Raw genomic sequence first — 6322 nt, forward strand, 5'->3', positions numbered from 1 at the left:
ACAGGACTCAAAGTATGCAAAGATAAATCAAACAGGAATTTTACCAAATGAAAATATTCAGATCTATTTAAGCAAATTGTAGTAAAATTTAAATCCAAATGCATATACTGTACAAATAGCATGCTTCTTTCTATATTTTAAATCCTGCATTCTAGTATAATTTGGTGTATTCTTATGGCAAAATATCTAAACTGCTTTTCAGGGGTGTTTAAAAGTTTTATCCATAACAGTATACAGAGAGGGGAGATGAATTCTTTGGGGTTCAGTTATTTCCTTTTGTGTTCTTGCTCTTCAGTACCATTAGCCTGTGGATGGGGAGAAAGATGGGAGAGATGCTCTGTGGCTCTCCCTCTACCATTCAACTTTTCGCCTGCCCCAGTGCCACAGAGAGAGACTCTTCTCTGCTCTGGTACCACCAGCTGAGGATGGAGATGGGAAGAGGAAAGATGGACTCCCTCTTGCCTTACCAACTTTCAGTACCACTAGCTGGTGGGTGGGAAAAGAAGGTGCTCCAGTGCTTGGACTCATCTGTCTCTCCTTTTCCTCTTTTATATTCACACCCACAATGAAAGTGAGGGGGAGGATGTGTAGGAGAGGGAAAGCTGAGGAGACAGTAAGGCATGAAGGAAGCAGAGGGAATGAATGGAGGGATATTGATCCAGTATGCCTTAGAAAGACCTTAATAGAAAATATCTAAGTCAAAACTAAATTTTCTAGTATTTTGTCAGCCAATGTATCTTTTGCCTACCATCAGGACAGCCTTCCCTGGGTGCAGTTCAGAAGATGATAGTTATTTGCAAAACTAGTGCACTTGAATCTCCACCTAACCCCTATATACTAGCAAATTTTGATACTCTGTTGTATAGTTAGGTTGTTTAGAGTCAAATGTGCACTTTTTATATGTTTCCAAGGATTGTCAGGCAGAAATGGTATGAAGTATTGTAAGAGGCTATATTCATATATAATGTAGAAAAGATACTCTATTTTGTGGTGTTTGAGGAATTATATGAACATATAATTAAGTTACTGTAATAAATATGCACAAAAGCAAGAGTTAAGGTTACAGGAACAACTTTAACAATGACATTTCCTACTTTTTGAATACTTAGTTGTACAACTATTTTTACATCCTCTTAAAATACTTTTGTGTATGGAGTGTCCTAGGGTTTTGTAAAAGCTAAATCTGTTTCATTCTCTAGAGTCCGGCTTTTGAAGCACTGCTGGCTTGCAAATATTGCTAGTGGTGCATAGTTTCCAATTTATAGAATTTCTATCTGACTGAACATGCGTAGGTTCTGTCCCAGGCATATTAGGGAGGACACAGGAAGAAGCCACTCTCTTACAAAGCTTAGTAGCTTCTCTGCCAGGAAGACAAGGCAAACTCTTACAATTTTTTACCCTTTTGAAGCACTGTTCAATGTCCCACGTTCCCACTACCAATACCTCAACACCCAGAACCTTCCCAAAGACGCAAATAGATCCCAGAAAAAGCCAATAAAAATAAGGTACATTTTTAAAGTGAGTACCAAAATATATTACAAAAGAAACAAAATACGCAGTGCCCTCAAAACATCCCTGCAAACACTCAGAAGAGGTGTGTGGTTGTGCAAGAATCCTGTGAGAGAATATCTTCAAGGAAGAAAAGTTAAGTAAATATTTTCCCTTCTTTAAAGGTAACTCTGCATGGGATTTTTCAATTGTGCCAACTAAGTATCTTGAGAAATGTACTAAAATATTGGAATACTCATCAAGCAACAAGACTTTTTCCCTGCAAGAATTTCCCTGGGGCTTGCGGCACAAAGGCTCAGGCATCAGATTCTAAGGATCCTGTAAACAGCTATTGATTTGGTCTGTGTGTACTCAGTACTTCTCTTCCCAGTTGCCATGAGGAGTAAGAAAGGGCATAGTTGACCAGTCTAGTGCTTCAGAGCACAGGCAATTATTACCAAGCTGTACAAGTGCACTGAACTGAGCCTAGGGGGCTGGGGCAGAGCACCCTGCCAGTCGTCAATTAACAGCCATTTTGCTTGGGGAGTGCTGTACTGGATTATTATGAAATTATTATAAGTTTAAAATAATAAGACATTGCAGGTACTTTGGAAAAAATTGATATGATATTGTATGTGCAAAGTTAATTTTAGCATTTCTTGACTAATTGTTTAAATCATCCAGTAATATTCTCTAACACTTCTTTAAAATTTTCAGGTAGTTCTAAACGCTACTAAGTGTGTGAATAGTGTATTAATGATCTCATACTTTACGAACTGATTACCTTCCCATTCTAGTCCAAACTTGTATCTGTTCACATTTAGGCCTTAGGCTGTGATCCAAAAAACACACGTGTGCTTAACTTGACACGCTTTGTCCCACTGAACTCAATGACACTGCTCGTGCATAAAGTTACTTACATGTATGACTGTTTTCAAGAGTGAAATCTTAAATTTCAAATTCTATGATGCATATTATGTCTCATTATGATGACCCCTATTCCCCATTGAGAGTGTGTATGGAAATACATTTCAGAAATGCAGAGACAGTGAAACTCATTTTTCAGCATGGATGGAAGTTCCTTTTCTAATCATAAGGTGGGCATAGAGTGAAAATAGTATACTGTCTTTGTTTGCCTTAAGCAGCCTCTTATTATAAGAAAATAATCTGTTCTTACTAGAATAATGTATGCTGTGACACTTCCAGCGTTTTGAAGCTTACCAAGTTTGGATTGCTGACAGATGTAGGGCAATTAAACTGACTTAAAAAAAATTCCTTGTTCACATCAAAAAATGGGAGAGCTTTGTTGATAGGACAGGAGGAAAAAGCTAAATGTGCTAAGCTTTGACAGTATCTTGAAGATGTTGCCTTTTTCAGGATACTGGGGTAGATCACGTGGTATTCCGAATTATTCAGCAGTTGGTTGGCTATTTGGACAACATAATCACCTTTAGAACTATTTGGTGTAGTTGTGTGTTTGTGTTTGTGCATGTTTCCCATATGACAATCAACGATGCAACTAGTAACTGAAGCAAATATTGAAACAAATACAATCTCTTATCATCATAAGGCTTCATTTCTCTTTAATATTGTGCTCACAATTTTCTTTCAGTAAGATATGTAAATAAGAGTTAAGTTTCCCCCACATGGAAAGCTTCATAACAAAGTTCTTTGAGTTTGTGTGAAGTGAATGTGGACAAAAGTTTGTATTGAGGGTTTTTGTTTGTAATTGGTATTTAACATTGAAATGCTGATAGTGGTAAAACGTAACAAAGCTCAATATTCCAGAGCCTTAATTGGTATGTCAGACTTAAGTTATTCAGAATGTTTAAACAAGATATATAACAATTTTCTAGTAATATAATTGGAATGTGGGCTGCTCTTCTTTAATGTCTGGTGGAACTGTTGTTCGCCTAAGTGCTAATGAGAAGAAACTAGGTTGCAACAAATTTCTTACAAGTGTGTCTAAGCAGTTGTCTCAAGCTTCACTATTCAGAAGAAGCTGACTAGAAAAACATCTTTACTGCTTAAATTGGCATTTGCACTTTGCTGAATACTTTTTTATTATTTGTATTACCATAGTGCCTAGTAGCCCTAATCATGGGGATGCATGTGGTAGCTGCTGTACAAAGACGGACAGTCCTTGCCCCAAGAAGCTTACAATCTAGGCATAAAACAAGAAACAAGGGATGAACAAAGAAAGACAGGGAAGTACCATGAAACAGTACTGGTCAATCTCACAGGCAGTAGCCTCAGCACACCAACAGTCTAACTGTTGTCAAGATTTATATAGGCACCAAGGCAGAAGAGTGTTTTGAGGAGGGATTTGGAGGTGGATGATTAGGGGAAGCTCCTCCTAAGCATAAGGGCCGGAATGGGAGAGAGCATGCAGGTGCTTTTCTTTAAATTTAACAAGTGACTGATGGAGACTGGCATCATGGTGAAGCAAACATGAATAGCAATTGAGAGATAATAGGGTGGGGATTGACTGAGAAGGACCTTGAGAGGGAATACAAGCAATTTGTTTGATGTAATAGAAAAGTGGGAGTCAACGTAGGAACGCAAAGACGGATGACATAGTCAAAACACCCAAAATCTCACCCACCCAAAAATGCTTGCCAGCCTTCTTCACCTACCAGAGCCTGAGTTTACAGATGAATTCCATCAGAGTTCATTAGTTACTATTTCATGAATGTGTTGAAGGTACATCCATTTCCCTTTGGTCCATATTCATCAGATACATGTTGCGTTTGATATATAATATTCTCCTAAGTTGTGGAATATTAATGTGGTTCTGACTAATCTGCTGAAAGATATTTTTGAGTCATTTGATACTTGTAAGCTCAAGTTTCTTACAGGGAAGGTCATTTTCTTAGTGGGAATGGTTTCAGCTCACAAAGAACCTAGGCAAATTACGGAAACCCCACTGTGAAGGTAAGCCAAACTGTTTTAACATTGCCTCTGGTTTATCAAACAAATGTAGACACAATCGTGTTTGTCAATAACTTAGTTTTGCTTAACCACTGCAATCAAGAACTTCATACAGGAATAACTTAATTTTATGGAGATTGTATACTATGGTCAGGGCCCTACCAAATTCACAGTCCATTTTGGTCAATTTCATGGTGTTGTAATTGTAGGGGTCCTGACCCAAAACGGAGTTGTTGGGGGGGGGGGGCGGGGAGGTCACAAGGTTATTGTAGGGGGTTGCGATACTGGTACCCTTACTTCTGTGCTGCTGCTGGTGGGGTGCTGCCTTCAGAACTGGGTGGCCAGAGAGCCGCAGCAGCTGCTGGCCAGGAGCCCAATTCTGAAGGCAGAACCGCCGCCAGCAGCAGCGCAGAAGTAAGGATGGCATGATATGATATTGCCACCCTTACTTCTGCGCTGCTGCCTGCAGAGCTGTGTCCTCAGTCAGCTGCCACTCTCCGGCCATCCAGCTCTCAAGGTAGCAGTGCAGAAGTAAGGTGCCATGGTATGGCATTGCCACGCTTACTTCTGTGCTGCTGCTGGCGGGGTGCTGCCTTCAGAGCAGGGTGCCTGGCCAACAGCTGCCGCTCTCTGGACACCCAGCTCTGAAGGCAGCGCAGAAGTAAAGGTGGCAATACCCATGATTCCCCCCCACCCCCAAAAATAACCTTGTGACCCCTCCCCCCCGCAACTCCCATTTGGGTCAGGACCCCCAATTTGAGAAACTCTGGTCTCCCCTGTGAAATTGGTATGGTATAGTATAGGGTAAAAGCACACACAAGACCAGATTCACAGGGGGAGACAAGATTTCACGGTCCATGACGTGTTTTTCATGGCTGTGAATTTGGTAGTGCCCTAACTATGGTATCACTTAAACAACACTGCATTTGTATCTTTCATTAAATTTACACAACTCTTGCCTTCTTTTATATCCATACAGAGGCCACAGAAAAAGATACCATTTCAACCCTTTCTGGATTTCAACAGAACATATGAAGGGCAATATTCCAAAAAGATATAATTACAAGTGTAATTAAAAACAGAAGTACAGTGTGTGTGGATCCAAACTCCTAGGTTGGATCTATATTAGAAAAGTTGCACAGGTGTAAACTAAATCAACTTAAAATTGATCTAGTTACACGTGCAAATTCCTAATGTGGACACCCTACATGTAGCATTGCTTAACTAATCCAGTTTAGTTTAATTTGATAAGAGCTGGTCCTCAGATACAATTTGGATGGTTTAACTAAAATCAGTTTTAGTTAAACAAGTGCAAGATTTGTGTGTAGACCAGCTCTTACTAAATCAAGATAGATCAATTTAAGTGAGGCTTAAACCAATTTAAGTATAGTAGTAACTAGACTGATTTTAAGATGACCTAGTTATGTGGATGCAATTTTTCTAATATAAACAAGCCTGTAGTCCTAGATCTTTAAGGTACTACTTGGGTAAAAGCCACAAAATAGGACCCTGGTGACTAGTTAGGTAACATTTTTGAACCCAAACTTTTTTGGCAATGTGCATTTGGTGACACCAATACATTTTACGAATTTGTGTCAGTTTTGCAGAATTGTTCTTCTGCAAAGAAGATGGGGGAGACTGAAAAAAATTTGAAAACTGAAAGATGGTTCTGACATTTTCAAAACAAAACATTCTATTTGAAATTTTTTTTTCAAAATTTCATTTACTTTTTTTTTTTTTTTAATTGTAACTCAGAACAAGACATTACATTTTGGGTCAGCTTGTTTGACCCACATATATTTAATATGTTTTTTTTGTTCACCAAGAATTTTGACAAATTTTGTTTTGCTTCAACCCAAAACAATTGTTTTTCAACTTTTGAAAATTGCCAGGGAACTGAAAA

The sequence above is a fragment of the Natator depressus genome, chromosome 3 (genome assembly GCF_965152275.1).
Source record: "Natator depressus isolate rNatDep1 chromosome 3, rNatDep2.hap1, whole genome shotgun sequence".
Classification (NCBI taxonomy): Eukaryota; Metazoa; Chordata; order Testudines; family Cheloniidae; genus Natator; species Natator depressus.